The sequence below is a fragment of the Melospiza georgiana genome, chromosome 2 (assembly GCF_028018845.1).
Source record: "Melospiza georgiana isolate bMelGeo1 chromosome 2, bMelGeo1.pri, whole genome shotgun sequence".
NCBI lineage: Eukaryota > Metazoa > Chordata > Aves > Passeriformes > Passerellidae > Melospiza > Melospiza georgiana.
The window spans coordinates 31,058,182-31,078,059 of NC_080431.1; the positions used below are offsets into that span (position 1 = coordinate 31,058,182).

The 19,878-nt window shown below is 38.2% G+C and overlaps 1 protein-coding gene across 1 annotated transcript in view; it reads right to left on the reverse strand.

Annotated features, from left to right (window-relative positions):
• PCCA (propionyl-CoA carboxylase subunit alpha) overlaps positions 1-19,878 on the reverse strand; it is a 270,748-nt gene that overhangs the window by 195,498 nt on the left and 55,372 nt on the right. The window lies entirely within an intron of this gene.

Below are 19,878 nucleotides of genomic sequence, written 5' to 3' on the forward strand. Positions count from 1 at the left end.
CTTCTCCACTAATAAGGAAAGCAGTTAACATCAATGTTTTACCTACATATTAATGTTGAAGTATTAAAACATTTTAACTGCACGTTTCTTCCTCCTGTTTCTCTATGCCAACAATAGACTTCAGCAAGGTTATTTAGATAGAGGCATTTTTCCAAACTTCTCCAGGTCAGTACGACATTAAGTTAAAGACAATTCTATCATAACTGTTCCCTGAGTTACTGATGCAATAGCAAGTACACATGTGTTTCAGGTAACTTCATATCTTTTGTACTGGACGGGGAAAGAGAAGATGAAAGAGGGGTAAGGATGAAACAAAAAATTTTTGTTTTAAAAATCAAGCCTTGCACAATTCTTCCAAGTTACATTTATTTTCTTCTCCCCAGTTCTAAGATATCTGTAAAATGTCTAAAACCAACTTGTTTCTAGCCAATGGGCAGCTAACTTAATACCACTACCAGCAAAATGGAAAACAGCAATTCTTATATCACAATTCAGGCCTTAGTATTTTGTCTTTCTGACACATGCTACACAAACCATACAGTTACAGTCACTAACAATAAAAAGTCATTTGTTGAAGCTTTGTGAATTTACATGATGGAAGTACATGATCCAATCCCAGAACATAGGAAAAATATGTTTAAGCTGGGAAACATCCTCCTATTTGTGATCTTATAAGAGCCAAGAGATGTCAACATGCTTGGGAGTCACTGTCTGCACTGTCAGCAGCCTCCTAGCAGGATCAGTGTGCCAGCAGCATCTCTGTGTACATTATTTCACACCATCCTGGCTAACAGGGAAACACAGATCATCCAGAAAAGACCAGGTGGGCATTACAGACACACAAGGAAGCTCAGTGCAAGGACACCCAAACCAAATGCAGAGCATCAGTCCTGCTACATCAAAGAACTGTTAGCTTTGACCCACAATGAACCATCTGGGGATTTATCGCTGCCCTTCTATTCTCTACTGCATTGGGATTCTTAGCTTAGCAACTCAGGAATTAACAACTTGATTAACAGCTGTCTTAGAAAGTTGGGAAGAGTGTAATACAAAGAAGGAAGAGAGAGGAGGACCAAAACAAGGATGCAGATCCATAATTAAGTAGTGATCAGATCCTTTGGCACTTGAAGAAATCCACTTTTTAAAGGAGAAGGGAAACAAAGCAAGGAGTTGATGCACGAAACTACAGCGACACAAAGTTTGGAGCTGACTGTTTCAGAAACAACCTGAAAACTTGTACTTCTTCCTCTCTTAACAAGAGGCAGAAATTGGCACCTGCATACACATAGAGGCAGGGCAGAGTTCTATCATCAGACTGTATCCCAATCTCAAAAAACCTTGTGGAAAAGGATCACTTGCACACTTGACAAGTGGAGATTACACTATCCCTCTTGTATCACTTCTAACCTGGACACACCTTGTTTCCACAGTTTCTGCCACAATACTGGCATTTGCATCCTGACCAATAACACTTCAAACTTCAGCACGTATTGTTTCCTCTCCTCACTTTCTTCTCAGAGTTTGCCATCAAAAACACAACATCTCCAGAGGTCAAGATACCGGGTTCAAAACTTTTGCTGCCATATCAGACCATCCCAGACTTGTAGCTTGCAGCCTACTTCCATATTCTTACAATATTTCTCTTCTCTCCTATTTGTACTGACAGAAAATGAAAAATCTTCATTCAAACAGGAGGTCACAGGGGAGGATAAAAATTACATTGATGGCATCAGCAAGCATGCACCTTTCCAGCCAAGTGCCCACAGGGGACATCAGGCCTGACCTACTGTCTCATCTCACTGATTTGTGGCATGGACTTCCAAAGTGCCCAGTTCACTCCCTGCTCCTGTCCAGACAGCCGGATAAGAAGAGAACAGCACCATTCAGGAAAGATTAATGAACCACCTAAGAAGGAACACTGCAGGCCACTTCAAGAAATTAATCTCTGCATCCAATATATTTGTTACATGAATCCTGTAGAGCTGTAATATTCCACATGGACACAGCCCATAATACTTACTAAAAATTAAGTACCAGATGATGTGTAGCCTATTCACACTACTCTAATGCAAATATCACCTGTTGCAACCTGCATTTATTTTTTATGTATACTTTTCATAGGTCAGAATTTACAAACTGCACTTGTCTACATATGCAGCTTTTGACTGTAATTGCTTCAAACCTTTGTACCTTACACATATCAGCTTTTCCATGGTGAACAAACAGCAGCACAGTACAACCAGCTACTCCCTCATAATATCAGTCACCTGGGGCAGTCACCACAGCCAGTTATTTCCCCATCAACAATCTGAAACTAAATAGTTTAATTCAATATGATATCAAAGGACACCTAAAACATGTGATTCTGCATTCTGCAACATCCATAAATCAAAAATAAATTAACAAACCTAGGAGGTTCTGCTGGTGTCCAGGCAGTATGTCTAACCATCTCTTACACTGGAAAGGTGTGCATTCTCTGACATGACGCATAACTAACTTTAGTTAAGCACATTAAAAAAGACTTTGTTTAGTAGTGCCTTAAGCTGACAAAGTTTTGCAAGTCTTGCTACAGCAATTTAATACCCCATCACTTAAAGATGCTTGCTCAAGCCCTCTGCCAAAGTTTCTCTGCTCAACACCAGAAAAGTGCCCCAGCTTCTTCATCAACCACACTCACACAATGTATTAAACAATCCGTTCAAAAGTCTACTGCCCAATACTGAAAATACCAAAAACAGACCATAAGAAAGAATGCAATGGCAACATCTTCACCTCCCACAAAGATTTACCAATTTGTTCACACACAGACCTGTCAGTGTGGCAACAAGTACTAAAACCTCTGCTGTACATACACAAGCTTACACATTGCATATCAAACAAGTTCTTCCAAAACTTCTGTTACTCCTCCACACATCCAGCAGCATATTTCAGCCTTGAAGACTAATTATCTGGCTGCAGAAAACACATCAAAAGTTTCACCATAAACATGCACCAGCACTTTGTTTAGAAACATGCCTGTGATATCTGTGTATCACTGCTCTACTTTGCACAATCAAAGGTACAGGCAAAAAAAAAGGAATATTTTATAGAAGAACAAGTTCATAGAAATTCATGAAAAAAGTTAATTTTTAATTGTCTTAAGTATGAGATATTAGAGTTTTCCCCAACAGCCCACTATTTTTGAAAGCAGTAACAACAGGTCTAATAGTCATGCCATTAGAACTGTGAGCAGTTTACTCTCCCTTCCTTTTGGTGGTTGGCTCTTTTTATGCCAGACAAAAGCCTTAGTCTATCCTCAGAGAATGCAGCTAATATAGCAAAAACTAAACATAGTGTCAAAGTACAACAAGCAAAGGCAAGATTTGGAAAATCCTTTTGAGAAGCTCATGATTGAGTTTGCGACCATCACAGTCACAGTCTGTCAAACATCTGACTGCTCTGGGAACAGAGTGGGCCAGACTGACCTATGTTAGTGTAAGTCATCATACTCTCAACATCTGGAAAGCACCTGCCCATCTGATAAACTCCAGAGGTAATTAAAGTGACCATCTAGAAGGGGAGTTCCCTTTGCACCTCCTCCTGGAAATTATGAATGTAGATATTCACAATTAGTGTATTACACAGTCAGTAGTGGATTCAGTCTCAGTGACAGCCCAAGCAGAACTAAAGATAGAAAGCATGAAGGAGGGGAAACTGCATAAGCAACTTTTACACACGTATACTTGGCAACATATACTCTTCTGTGGGCTTATGAATCTGTGGCAAAGCAGCCAACTCACTGCCAGGCCTCCTGGAGCTGCAGGAAATGATTGAACAGTTCCAACTCAGCTTTAGACAAAACAAGTGATACTAAAAGTTATCCTGTCTTTTACTATGTTAATTATGCACAATTAAACACAGTTTTTGGTGTCCTCATTTGAGCCAAGATACTTGAATCTGCATGTAATATCAGCTTAAGAGGAGCAGCTTCAACCAACAAGGAGATATGCCATGTACAAAAACAGTGCCATCAAGATTCTTGTGTTTCCTCTTTCAGGACCATTGGATGAGGGGATTTTTCCACTCACAGCATGCTGATGTGTCAAAGCACACTCCAAGTGCCCAGCTGCTTCCAGGTGCAAGAGCCCCTACCGTTACCTTACCACACAGAAGCAGTGACAATAATGTAGGCTTTGTTCTTGTTCATTCCCTAGTACCTGAAATGAGTAGTTCTAGGGAAGCATTTCTCATCTCTGAGGAAGAAATGTCTGAAAGGCTAGAGAGATCTCAGGAGCATTTGTAGCTACTCTGCTTTATTGAAAATAAGCTTTTCTATGTGAACACAGAGCTGGTTTTAAACAAGTTCATGAACTTTACAGGAGAACCCAAAAAATCTATTGCACGCTGCCACTGAATCATCAAATTCAGACTTACATATGATATTTTCAACTCAGGGTGATGTTTACAGAAGATACTAACAGCCCTCAAGTAACTGAGGCAACCAACCAAGTTCCTCTTCCCTCATCCTCTCTCCTTCCCCTCCTGCACATGCCTGCCCACAGTCCTATCTATCTCCCTTCTCTAAAGGCAGGCTTAAACACTCCTCAGCTGACCTAGCTGACCAACATGACAGGCAACAGTCTATTTCTTGTGTAAGAAATGTTTTCCATCACTTTCATGAGACAAAATGAGCTAAACAGAGAAGCTTTATGGGCACTGAAGGAAGGACCACAAGCTGCTGGTGCATGCAACTGGGAACAAGAACCTTCTTTGGGAGGATGGCACATCCTCAAACTCTGAGGTGCTCTGGAGGGTGGCTGCATGCTGCCATGTTGACCTGCTCTTCTTGTTAAATCTGCATTACTGTTTTAAGGTTTGTTTTAAAAAATCAAACAATGCTTCTCTGAGGAGCACTGTTTGAGTCACAGAATGGCTGAAGTTTGAAGCATCAAAGCCACTGCTAAAAACAACTCTGGACATGTAGTTACAAGTATTTCAACAACTTAAGGGCAGAAGAAAAACAGAAACAATATTCTGTGGCAGTGAGGTAACAGCAAGATCAGCAAGTGTGGGCAGCACAAGTTACCACACTTACTGAAGAATTTATTGGTAAGATTATGAAGGAGGATCCACAGCTAAAAACTTAAGTAGAAACTTTATCATAGGTCTGGTTTTCAAAGGAGTTCTGTTTTAACCTGCAAGTTTTCTTCACAGGAGAAACTAGAAAAGGTTTCCATTAAATCCTTACTGATTGATTCTTTCACCATTGTACTCCCTCTTGCCACACAACCAGCCAAGAAGGCAGATCCAAAGAAGAAAGGAACAGGCGCAAGTAGTCTGGTATTCACAGTGTTCCAGAAAAACTGGGATCATCCACAAACACAATCCCCCACATACAACTCACAGACCACCAGAAGGACAAAAATCTGAATGTGCAGCTGCCTGCAGACACATACAAAGCAGAGTAGATAAGCAGCACACCTCAAAGATGACTGGAATAGACAGCTGGGCCAAAAAGCCTCTAAGTCACATGAACTAAATGCAGGGCTGAAAAGCTGAGCTGGCAGCAAAAGGAAGGTCCAACAGAGGTACAAACAACCTAGGAAAAAACCAAGCAGAACAGAAAAATCTAGATGAAACATCCAAAGTCAGACAAGATTCAGGAGTACTAGCAGGGAAAAAGGGGAGAAAAAAATCCAACACCACCACCAACACAAGCACACTGATATCAGTTGAAAAAGGCAGGTACATAAAACACTTCAGAATTCAGGAACTGTCCATTCAACATTGGGAAGGAAATCCTCAAGGAAATCTACTATAAGAATATATAATAAGAAGCATCCACTCAATAACTTAGGAAATACTGAACTGGTAAAATACTCTACAATACAATGTGGTGGACATGAAAAAATATCCTGAAGCCTTCTGCACAGCCATGACATATCAGCTCCAATTTTTTGGCCCTGTTGCTGTCTTGAAGGCTCAGAATTAAGAGCATACACAGAAGTGGCCAATTATTTGTGCAGGCATCAACCTGCAAATTCAGTACCAATAAATGGAAAAATTCATTCTCTGATGTTTAATTTTAAGCTGCAAAGGGCCTGAATCAGTAAAAAGCCTAGGTATTGTCATGGATCACCAAGAGCAGTAACTCTCCAGCAGTTCAGTGAAGAAAAGTTTCTCCCAACCTTGTTTACAATGAAATAAGCAGAACTTCTGAAGATTCTACAGGATCTTTACAATGCACACACATTTACACCAACACGCACGAGAGAAAAGACAACACATACAAGTAGCATCCTTCATTAGAACAAATATTTTTACAAGATGAGCTGAAGTAAATTAAAGCTTTCTGTACAGCTTATAGCCCAGTGAAGACAGTATGTGATGTAAGGAAAAGCATAAATATGCAAGAGGGAAGGGCTGTAGCATCCTACTGTTCTCTACACCTGCCTTTGACTACTACAGTTCTCTGCAGAGGTTTGGCTTCTGTGTTGTTAGAGGTCTTTGGAAGGAGATGGATTACTACAATCACCTTGAGCTTCAGAAGCACAAGGCAAGTACACTGTGACAGGAAGTAGCCTCAAAAGCAAAATATAAATTGGCAGTTGGCCAAGTTACAGTGCCTGAGGCAACTTGCAGAAGAAGGTGGTATTAAACAACTGTGCTGCCCAGCCTGTCAGGTCTCAGGGCTTCTTCCAAATTCTGCTTCAAAAACAGAACTGTTACTTGGCTCCAAAACACACTACAATGTAGAAGTCAGAACCCCCACACAAGCTATGTCACTACCTGTGATACTACACTGGTACTTTAAATATCTTATTCACTGGCTCAAACAGGAGTATGTACTGCAAGAGAAAGTAAAACATGGGAAGTGTTTCCTTTGAAAGGAAAAAGCTAGCAGAAAAAAAAAGGCTTTACCTAAAACTGAACACAGCTGCAAGAAGTTTGTCTTCCTTCTTAAAACTGAATTAAAGAACACTAAAGCATTTTCCAACCACACTTTAAGAAAAGAAGGAAATTGCTGGGCAGCAATATCCAAAAAAATGAAAACTAGAATACACTCGTTTACTTGAAAATAAGCCAATTGATGCCAGTTTCCACGTTTAAACTTTACCATGGGGAGGGAGTCGTGTTAATAGACTCCCAGTAAACTATCATTCTGAGAAATATTAACTGGTTTATTTAACTCTGCAATGAGTCTGTTAATGCCTGTCTCCATAGTTTTAAATATGCAGAGGCATGAAAATCCATTAATCAGTTACGAGAAGGACCAGACAAACTTCTGCAGGATGAAATAACACCAAGTCTTATCCAGGTCCCAAACATGCCTTCCTTAAAGTAGGCTAGGAATAGAACGCAGACACAGCACATGGCTATTTATAATATATAGAGAGATAGGCATAATTATGCTTTTTTAAACGTAGTATATGCATATTCAAATATGGAGGTGGAAAGAGAGGACTCAATTTGTTATACTAATCTAAAGCTCAGTTTAACAAAAGGCACAGTTGCCAAGCCAGTATAAACAATCTAAAGTAATTAAACTCCGGTGTCCAAAAAAGGTGTACACCACAGAAAAGGTACACGGGTTTATGACTTCTGCATAAACACCAAGGAGTGGCCAGAGTAACTCTAAATAGTCAGCACCACCTTAAGTACTAATGCCACATGGAAAATGTTTTTTTAATTAAACTTTAAAGTCATCTCCTCTAATTCCACAGAAGTGGTAAAATTACAAAGTCAAAACTAAGAATGATAGTGATCCGTAGACAACATCCTTAACAAGATATAAGTTGTGAACTATTATTATCACAGATTATACATAGAAAGGGAAAACGTGCTTACATTGATTTAATTCTACATTTTGAAATTAAAAACTCTCCTTTACCAAAAAGTTCATAGTGTATATGGTAACTTGTAAGTGGAAGACATAACTCCCAATCATACCTTTGCAAGTGAAAAGACAGAGCCAGCTTTTTCCAAGGGCTCAAAGCACAAGACACTGAGAACAAGTACTACCTCTGTGGCTCTGCACTTACAAGTTTTCCCTTTGGATCTGCAACCTTAAGTCTTACTTGATAATTTCACTTTAAAACTGTTTAAGGCTTTAGATGGTCTATATGTTTGTCCAGAACTTAAACGCAATATCGAATTAACTCGGTTCAGAAGCATTTCTCATGTACAAACTATAAAATTTGAACATACAGGAGTTTGCATGACACGCCACTGTGAGTGATTAACTACTTCACCATACATGAAACACTACACAGACAGCACCCGAGGCACCGAAACTTAGCCTTGGTATGCTCCAAAGAGTTTTGAGTAGTCACCTATATCAGTAGTAAGGAATGCCCAGAAAATTTAGGGAGAAACAAACTAAACTTAAGAATTTTCCCTGGATGGTTTCCATATTGCTTTTCTTCACGGCATTGAAACCACCCTTGATTTTTACATGATAAAAGAAATCTGTGGAACTAATCCTAGAAACCTCTTTCTGTTTCCTTGCTTAACACCTCCAGGCGACAGAAAAGACAAAATGCTTCATTTGCATCCTTAAACATTAGAAACTGCGAATGAGCCTTTTCAGCTGCAAATGTTATTGCATCTACATTTCCAGAAGAGAAAGAAGGTTAAACAGCCTACTCAGGTTTATGTTAACTCATCTCTTTTTAGCACCCTGAGCAGCACAAAGAGCAGAAAATGCAGAAGCTTAACAGCAGAACCTCTTTCTTCATTAAGTTCAATTAGATCCTGGCAATGGATATAGCTGCTGATTACAGGAAGATAAAGAGAAGAAATCAGGTATGCACAAAGGAAATGGCAAACCCGAGTGTAATCTTAGTCTTCCCGATCATCCAGCCTCAGGAAGACCATTTCATTTTTCATGCAACACAAAATAGTTCCACCAGTTGCATGACCACACAAGATTTCACCTAATGTAAAAGCAGCATTTGTTTAATCATTAATTCAAGCTTAGTTTAAAATGTAATATGCCAGTGTTGCACAAATCCAGCCTGAATATGCTAGCAAGGTAGGAAGAAGTCCTTGCTTATCAATTGATAAGTATCCCGTCTTATCAATTAAAGAATACATTTGAGCCACAACTAGACAAATCTATTAACTACCTTGTTTCACAAAAAAAAAACCACTATCAAGTACTATTTACTCTAGAACTGTATTAGTTCTTTATTTTGTCGAAAGTTAGGATTCAAGCTACATATTTTTAATTTGTTTGGAGGGGGAAAGCACTTGGAATTACTGCACTGAATATAGCACAGAAAGTTAGCAGAACTTTATTTTCTAGGCCATTTGGCTTTTGGTCTGGAAAAAGCCTTCAGCTTGGCAGAAAATACTCAATGAGATGTTTAACAAAAAATATACGTTAGTCTAAATTAAGACCAGGCAGTTACGGAGAAAAAAACAGGACAATGATGAGGGGGAGAAACAGGGGAGCATCATTCTAGCCAAAGCAATATCTCACATTATCAAGGACCCAAGTTTATGGCATCTACAAAATTTTCTGTAGCAAACTGAAATTCAGTGGGGAAAACAAGCAGAATAACAAACAGTTCAAAAACTCCAATGTTAGAGCAAATGAAGAATATGTACAGACACAAGGCATACTCTTAATACAGCCATACTATTTCTCCCATCCTAAAGCTGTACGTGAAGCTCTGCAAATTAATAGAGAACACAAACATACAGCTTGATCAGTAAGTGCACTTCGCAATATCATACCTCATGTTTTTCAAAGGGGAGGCCAAATCAATAATCAAAACGTGAGAATATATTTAGAAGTGAATGAGTAATGAAAAATTAGCACTGCGTTACTGAGATGTTACATTGAGCTTGCAGTCAAAGGGTATTACTTGTATGCCTGTATGTTGAAAAAAAAACCTGTCTGGTATTTTTCCAAACATTCTAAAATGCTTCCAGAGTTAGGTGACTGTAATGATATTTATACTGCACATTCAAAAACCAAATGAAAACTTACGTTGACTGTCCAAGCTCTCACGACCCTGAATTTACTGATGATTTAAGCATAAGGAACCCTGGTGTTGACAGCCAGGAAGGAAAATGACCCTAGAAGTATCTTCTCTAATAACTAGATTGAAAAGTAGTCATTTCTCAAACATTATAACAGACAAAGACATTGAATAAGCAACATTCTTGGTAAAAACAAGACTTAAAAGCCTACTGCCCTAACGAAACTCTAACATGGGTAATGCCATTTTGACCCACAGTGCCCTTTTCTCAGCTGGCCAGTGGACTTAAAAATCCTTTCCACTGTCCTCACAAGGTTACTTATTTACTTCCTGTCAAATAGCTGCAATTGCTGATATTTAGACAAGTGTTACTGTGTCAACAGAAATAGTCATCATCAAACATTTGATAAAGATTGTTCGAAGACCTCCAGAGAGTCTATGAAGTCAAAGTTTGAAGATCCCCAGAGAGTTTATAAAGACTCCCCGAGCTACACTGGAAGATGCAGAACAAACCATCAAGTCCACTTCAAAAAAGCAGATGCATCTACATCTTGTTAGTAAACTGGAGTTATTTTCCCAGAAGAAGTGAGCAATTAAACAGCATTAAATTTAATTTCTGACGCAACATTAAATGATAAACAGGCATATTTATGAAAAAAAATAAATATGTTGTCAGGTACATTAACCACAATTATTTCAGAACCAGAGAAGCAGTAAATATCAATAATTAAATGTGCATGGGCACACATTTGTTTGTGGTTTTCTTTGTTCATCACCGCCACACCAAACCAGGTTTAATTCACTAAACCAACAGACTGTCTTCTACCAAAGCCAGGATATACAGACTCTGCAATTACTAAAATAACACAAAACATCACAACAAGTAAGGGAAGGATAGGACTGGGGCAATAGCTGCTCAAGCATAAAACCATTATAAAACCCCAGGATGGGATGGTGTCCCATAGGTCACAGTAACTGTCACAGAGCAGTGACCCCAAGTCAGTACCTGCACCCCAGGGCCCAATCCCTCCTGACTCTCACACCCCCAGCAACAGCAGTGCAGCCATCAGTTTGGGAACCAAATGAGCTAAAAACAGCTAAAGGGGCAGGGGTTGCTTAGAGGATTTTGAGGGATAGTCCCAAGAAGAGTTAACAGCAGAAGGGACAACTGCCAACAAATACACTGTCACCAGACATTTAACAGGGTACATGGGGGAAAGCATGCAGGAAAGGTAGAGGCTGACTGAAAACTACATTTGTGACCAGAGATGCCTATGGCAGTCACTAGCAGGGAAAAACTGGGAGTTACAGAGGTACTGTCGTGGCCATGGTGATGAGACAAGTCACATGTGAGATAGCTGCAATCTAGAAAGGCAAGGAGTACTGGAAGATGTTGATCAAACACAGGAATGCATAGCTGAGAGAGGCTGTGGAATTTCCATCCTTACAGATATTCCAACCTCAATTGGATATAAACCTAAGCAACCATTCCAGCTGATGCCACTTCAAGAAAGGGACTAGTCTCCAGTGCTCCCTTCTAAAGTTATTTACTCCATAGAGCTGAGTGAAGTGTATCAGGAAGATCAAAATCTCTGGACAGGGACAGCAACTAAAAGTAGAGAGAACCTGGCACAATCCTTGTCATGAAATAGACAAGACCCACATACTTTGTCTGAGATAAAGGGATGCGTATCTTCCTACTGAATCTCACAACATCCATGTCCTTAAGAGAAAGTAGAGCCTTCTCTAAAAACTGGTGGTATTGATATCTCTAGCCATTTATTTCTATATCTGTACTAAAGTATGCTGCTCCTTTAGCTTTGCAGATGTGATTGTTAAAAAAAAAAAAAAAAAAACAAGGGTTCCCATCTCTGAAAGGCAAGCTTAACCAATTGTCTTAGGTCAACACAGGATACAGCACAGCTTAGGAAAACACAGCTGGAGGGCAAGCAGGGACAAGAGGAAACTCCCTACACCAGCACAAGCATGCAAGAAGTAGGGAGAAGCAGCTACATCTGAGAGAGGATGGCAAGGGAGCACTCCTGTGATGCCCCCTCATGAGCTGAGCAAGCACTAGTGTGCGTATGGGATAACATCAGACAACACAGTCACAGCAAAGATACCATTCCATGGAATCCTGCAAGGCACACTCTGCCTTGTCTCCTTTACTCCATGCATCTTTTTGCAAAGAAGTCGTGGTATTACTAATGGAAGATGTTCTTATTTAAATCTTACAGACAGTTCCTTGGAGAAAACTGTGGATTAATTACCCTGTAATGAAACATAACTAGCTTTTACAGCTGCCCACCAAGAGAGGCCTACTACACTACATTTAAGTAAATAAAAAATTCAATTTCTTTTTCCCGTTGGAAATCACTCAAAATCTTTTTTCCTATATGTTTTAATAGTTAATGCACATAGCGCTCTGTCCAGTTTCTATTTTTGCTCCACTTATATGAAGTTTACATTAGATATTATGGGCAGAAATGCATGTGATTATGTTGTCCTCTTAAATGTGGATCTTCACATAAAACTAAGAAAAACGTTAAGGTGCTTTTGTAGCCAAAGATAAAGATAATAAAATTTGGAATAATATTTTTCCTTTAAGGAATAGGATTTTTATACTCATATATACAAATTTGGAGATTTCCACAAAGCCCTGTTTCTACTCAGACATGTTCTGACATGAAGGAAACTGCAGATTTGGATATTTAATTTTATTTTTCCACAGAAGGCAAAGAATTACACGTGACAATAAACACCACTGAATATTATAAAAGTTTCAAATTATTTTCAAAGTATGTGTAAGTTACACTTCTTGGCTAGCATGAGGAAGCAACAGTGGAATGTGGCACATCTAAACTTGTGGAACAAAACGTGATGGACAGACAATATTACATCACTCAAAATGCTACAGCTTTGGAACGACAACATCTCACTATCTCAGTGTCATAAATAAAACAAGTCAATAAATTATTTCAATATGTAGTATCACAGAATTTACAGGCACTTAAAATGAAGCAATCCATGAGATGTCATTGTGGTGCTGCTTCTATGAACCACAACTATTCTGAGCTCAGGATAATGTATTATGAAAAAAGCATCTACCATGTATTCTGAATACCACCAACTCTGAATCTGAAACAAATTTTATCTGGTGACTGTGGGTGAAACAGCTTTTTGGAACAGACACAGTCAAGTTCCTCCTTCCCCTTCCCAACAGATGGGCCTGAGAGTTGGACAGTCTGGCTTCACTCATGCTATAAAGTAATTAGACAAACAAATCTGGATCCTGTAAATAAGCATGTGCTTGGAATTAAGCATGCTTAAACAGTTACAGGCCCTAAATTGCAAAATTTTAGCCTGTAGAGGGAATCAGCCTGTTATATTAAAGCAATCTTTCTGGAAAAGTTGGTATTTCTTTCTTTTCAAAGGTAGGAGAGGAGTGAAACTGCAAAACTATCAAATTTTTCATATGCTTCATTTGGATGCAAACTGATGTCCAAGAATTGCATAAGATAGTAAATAAGACTACAGTACCCTAGAAATTTTTTCTATTTTAATAGCTCAGCTAAATTACATTAAAATGGTGAAATACAACAAGTTCCAGAAGTCCAACATCCAGTTTATCTGCTGAGCTAGGATTGCCTCAAAATTCTTACTAAACTGGGTTTTCACTTGCAAATTGAATGCTGAAAAGTGTGCGCAGCTACACGTTCCTCAAAGCTACAGAAAAAAACCCTTAAAGGTAGAATATGCCTTTATATTATTATAATATAAAGGTAGAATATACCTTTATATAAGCAGTAAAAAAAGCCTCCATAAGTATATACAAAGGGCTACATTTCACCTCCTGCACCAAAGAAGAGAGGCAAAGAGACAAGGAGAGATCACAACTGCATCACAGCACAAATGTATCCAGAGAACATGCACAGCATGGCAGAGCAACTCTAATCCCATGCTCTAACCTTTGCCAGGCCGATTTTACAGTCTCAAAGCTCCATCATCCTTGCAGTCACCTGCTAACAACACATCAGGTAGCAGCAAGAGGCTTGTTCTGATGGGCTCAACCCAAGAGGAAATTTAGCTATCAACAGTGAGAAGTGCTCTGCCATGGTAACAAAGTCAGAATGCAGTGCCATTCTGCCACAAAAAAAGTGGGGTTCTGACCTCCAGGCTTTTTAGTTTTCACACCTCAGCCATTGCATTTTGATAGCTTCTTTTTCCAGATTATTTTTAAGTTTGCTCTAGATAACTACATAAATAGTAGTCCAAGCACAAGGGAGATGGCAGGAACGTGAGACCAGGGCCAGCACCTCCTTACAACAGCAGGAAAACTTTCATTTACAGAGATTATGAAACTGCATCTTTGCACAAATGCACACAAAATATAAAGTGGTGTTATGGCTCCCATTTCTTGCTTTGTAGGAGCAACTCAAGTGCCATTGGCAGCAGGAGCCAGAGCAGGACTTGAAACATTCACTCTGGAGTCCCAGGAGGAGGAAAGGTTAGGACAGAAAGCAATTTACCATGCAAGATCTATAGCATCCTCCTAAACAGTAACTGGTCCTTTCATTGAAACTTCTAGAAAAATTAACACTGCCTGTTAATCACTTGTTAAAAACCTATCTTTCCCAATTCCAAACCAAGTATGTCTTTAATCAGCTGAAAGATAGGAAAGATCTGCTCCAAATTAGAAATTCTAAGCAGCTGTAGGGCTATTGCTGAAAAACAGTTCTGCATCAGCAGAACTCCTTCCCCAAGTCTCATACTTCAGGCTCTACCTGAATCACCACAAACAATCTCAAGCAAATACAAAGTAAGCATGATGCCATGAACATAAAAGGATTAGCTTGGCAAAGTTTCAAAATAACTAAGACTCACCACTTCCAGTGAAAAATAAGTCATGATTTTAAATATGGTGTCAATGATCTCTCTATGTTTATTGTAATAAAAGATGTCATTATCTGCTTGGAGACAAGTTAAGCTAACTCCTTTTCTATGTCCACATTTCAGTCTGTGTACAGTTTTTAACAAAATCACCATCTGAAGCATGAATTATCAGTCTCTGTGTGCAAAATTGACGCTCATCATCTCTCCAACAAATTTGAAATTAAAAAATAAAAGAACAAAACTAAATGAAAACTGACAAGGGAGTTAAGCCATGAAAAAAAAAAAAAAAAAGGAGGTAATCTGTCAGAAGATATTCACCTACAAAAAAGTACTTAGAACTAGAGCTGGTGGTTGGGACTGACTTTTAGAAGAACAAGCAAACAAAGATCCTGGCTCCCAAGATTTTCAATACAGGAAAGTTATGTGGAAATAAGGAACTCATTAACTCAAGTCTGGAATAAATAAAGTTTTCCACTCTGAATAGATATACATTCCAAAAGAACTCAAAAATATTATGTATGGGAAGGGAAAGTTCCAAAAATATAGAAACCAAGACCAATACTGTCACTTTTCCAGGCAACCATGCCTTCTAATTTTAAGGATAGAGTACAGATACCAGATCCCTAAACCTGTAGGGTTATATGAATTAATACAAAGAGCTTATTCTTTACAAAAATAAAACAAAAGTTACATTAAGTAGTCTCTTAAGCTTAAATTGCATCACAAACATCATACTGCATTATATTGCATAATAATTATTGGCCTTTGCTGGTGACATTTTAAATAAGTTTTATGCTGACAAGCTGCTATTAGTGGAGAGCACAAGACTCTTCCCACTACAAAATCTGAAAAGAGGAGACACAAATGCCCATACCTTCAAATATGGGTATTTAAGTATGGGTATTTACCCAGCCACAAGGACTGCTCACATGTCTCCCTTTTTTAAAGAATGGTGAGGATTGAGACCTTTTTGTGGTTGCAGGCATTAAAGCATTTGGAGCCCCAGGTTTTTCACCCCCATTTATTTTTTTAGCTTACCCCTTTTTATCTTTCTTCAGATGCAAACAGAATTGGAAAAAGGGGAAAAGGCACAAACCAGCTTTTCACTACACATGTGCACATGACATCAAGCACAACAGGGATGTGGTGAGCATAATTAGTTTCTTTGGATTTTGCTGTAATACAGATGAAGTCAACAACAGACATTAGTGATACTGCAATGTAATTACATTTATTATAATTTACAATATCCATCATTACACTTAAAAAATTGAGAGCCATTTAAGTGTTAAACAGTCAAAAATGTGATTGAAGTAATTTCTATCTTTGATCTTTCAAGCAAATTTTCTTCAGCTCCAGGACTACATCTTCACTGCTATTTATCCTTCAGCATTAGAGAACACAGAGTGATCTTTGTGCAAGGAGCAAATCTCATCTTTGCAGACATATGAACAGTTCATACAAGAGTTCTTGCCATTCACAAAATTAAAACTACATTCACTCTATAATCTCAAGGTCTTCTTTCAATGTATTCTCTCAACTAGTTTACATAAGCCCACAAATTTTTATAGGTATTTTACACTTTTACTGTCTAATACTGATTCTCTCATGGTCCATTTACCAGATCTTTTAATGAACAGGCTGAATACGTTGGTGAAAGGACAGCTTCTGTTTTACTCTCTCATATGGAGCTCCAATTCCACAACAAATCCAAACCCCATTATTTTAATCTCTGAAGAAAAATTAATTTGACAATGCTCAGCATATTAAACATTTTTCTCTTGGTCCAAATACATATACCATTTATCCATATGATATGCTTTTCTAATCCAAAAAGGAATATATCCATCACCTCACATATTGTCTTGCAGCCAGTTTAATTTTTAGAAAGGCATGGAAAATTAAGACTCTTAAACATCACACATAAACATTATTATCCAGTAAATGTTAGCTGCCTTAGTAATGGAAATTTATAGTACATAAACAGTTCGAACTTTTTTTTGTTAAAAATCACCGTGTCATCTGAGTAGTTTCAAAACTCCCTGGAAGATCACACAGGATCCTTGTTTTAAGGAAGTATCTCCATTACCAGCTATTGCAATGCAGATAATATAGCTAAATGCCAAATTCCTTTAAAGCAACACCATTCAAAAAAGCAGCAAGACACACCAACTTCTTGACACCTAATAGCATTTCCTCTGCTGCCCACCAAATCATTTCAGCTGTTTTCTATTTTGTGACAATTTTAAGACTGAGGTTCAAGTTTTTGTACTTTGCAACAGTACAGCATCCTCACCAATCTCTGATTTGGAATAATTAGCATAAGCTACTACATTGTGATGATACCTGTAGCTTTCACTGCAATCCTCAAAATGTGGTCCAACATGAATGAGAAACTTCAGGCTTATAATTTTGTTACAAGAGAGTATTAAATGCCAAACTCCAGGTATCTTATATAGATAAATGCAAGATCAAACCAGGAGTCTTATATTCAAATAAAAGTAAGCAACCAGAAGTTAAATTTAAACTCTTAATAGTAATATTAATTCTTTTACATCACTCGTATCACTGGCATTCAACTATCACAGGAATGCAGGCTACAAAGTTTTATTCACCCATGCTGAAATCTCATCATTACCCAGGCTTTTCATTAGGCAAGCTCCATCTCCATTTCAACTCTAAGTTACTCCTGCAGTAGCTCTTCAGTCCAAATATTTTAAGATTTGTCATTCCTAGAATGGAATCCAATCATCAGATTTTATTTAACTCCACCAGACCAAGATATAAATATGCTACACCAGAAACTCCTTAAAAGGGAATAACATTTTCTTATTCTTAAAGGCTCCGTTTTCTCTCACTGTTTTTCAAAGGCAGTTGCAATTGTTGCACTTTTATAGTACTGTCTATCCGGACTGATGTTCCACTACATGATATTGAAAACACATGGCAATATAAGTATTCCATTCATGGAGTCACAGATTCAGGAAACCATTCCTGTAATTAATGACAATGCAGGCTTTTTAAGAATTAGCTGAACTGGAATCTTAATACACAGACAAGAACTCTTGGGAGATTGGGTTGGTAGGGTTTTTCCATCTCCTTTTCCTCTGCTGCTCTTTAAAACATTTTAAACTTTGGTCACAAATTTCCTAGCCTCCTGCACTCTGGAAACATTAAAACATATTTGTGTATTTCCCCTAAATCATACAGTAGTCAGAAACTGAAAAAAAGAAAACCTACCAGAAAACAGATTCAAGAGGGAGAGGGACAGATAACATTGGGGCTTAACTGCAAGAAGAATGCCTGATTTTATCAGTCCTCATGAAACTTTTTCCACAGAAATGTGGCAGAATGTTAAATGACTCAAAGGTTATATAGACTACAGTCCATGCATGAACATACTGCAGATATTTTATTGCTACTTCTTCAATTCTAGGCTGTAATGGAAAATTCAAACTGTAAATTCAAAGAAAGAGTTCTGTAGTTTTCTGGCACTTGGAGCTAAAACAATAGCCTGAATTATATTTGGAACATAATGTGCAAGCATGCATTAATACATTCATCCATGGATACAATATGTGTACTCAACTCTTCAAGCTATCCTTTATGGATATTTTGGTGCTGTGAGGCATGCAGCATGTCAGTTTTGCGTCTGTTATCTTTTAAACAAGGCAGATGTTTTAACACTGAGTATATTGCATTAGAAGAACAGATACTGAACTGTAGGAGTTGTCTGAACCTCCCATCCCTTTAATTGTGGAGGCTACTTAAGAAGTTCTGTGTCAGTCAGGAGCAATACTGAAATACAACTATAGTAGCCCACTTTCAAAATTCTGAAAATCCATTTAAAGACACCAGTAGGGGGTAAATTAAAGCCATAAGCATTAGGAAACTAATAATTTGAAAAATGTACAGAGGCAATGAAGCCTAAACTTATCAGGCATTAAAATGACTAGAAAAGTGTTTTGTATAGTTGGAAGTAACTAAATACAAAAAAAACCCACAACCTTTTGTAAAACAAAAGAAGATACAATTATAATCTACTACACAACATATCTGACACAACATCTTGTAAATAAACCATTAATATCTTATCACACACAAATTCTGGTATAAAGTATAGTAGAAAGCTAGACAGCCTATATAAGAGCAGAACCCAGAGTGACCTTTATTTACTCTTTAGAAACTCTTACTTGAAGAGACATTTGTCAAATTCTAAATCTCACTGGACTCAAGTCTTCCACTCCACAGATTTCTTGCACAAGAATTTTCCTCAGCACTTGCAAAAGGCTAGACCTTTCAGTGAGAAGTCAGAAAGAACAGTGTAAACTGTACTGTATAAACTGTTATTCACAATAAGCTGAAGAGGAGTTTCATACAGCAGCTGGGAGGCTCCAGGTAACAACTATGAAAGCAGAATGAAAGCCACACTGTACCATGAGAACCATTACTATTCTCAAAGTTTGCATATTTCAGTCCACAAGCCATGGAAAACCTCAATTTGCACCACCTTCTAGGGAGAGTCTAGCTGTCAGGTAATATGAAAACTCACTACAATCGGATCACACTCCACCCACAAGATGCCCAGACTCTGAAACTGCTCCTTGGAGCTAGAAATAGGCATTTTAGATAAGTGCAAAGGCCACTTATCTCCTGAGCTTCCTGTGCCTTCTAGATGACATTCTCGAACACAGACAAAAAATATGCAAGGAAGTAACAGGACAGGATCCTCTCCTCCTCAGCTTGAGAGCAACAATATATCTTGAGAATAAATACATTAACATGTATAAATTCACAAACAAAATAGAAATGGACAAAATTTTCCAGATAATTTAAATATATATGGGTCCAGTGCAAGGTTTGAATACTGTCTGAAGCCAAACACTAGAGAATAAACACAAAGAAATCCTCAGTCCCCAAGCAAGGTGAGAGTCCCAAGTAAACAAGCAAGCTATGTAATACAGAACTGCGTGAATGCCTACACACGACCCAAATCAAAGTCTTCATTCAGACATTT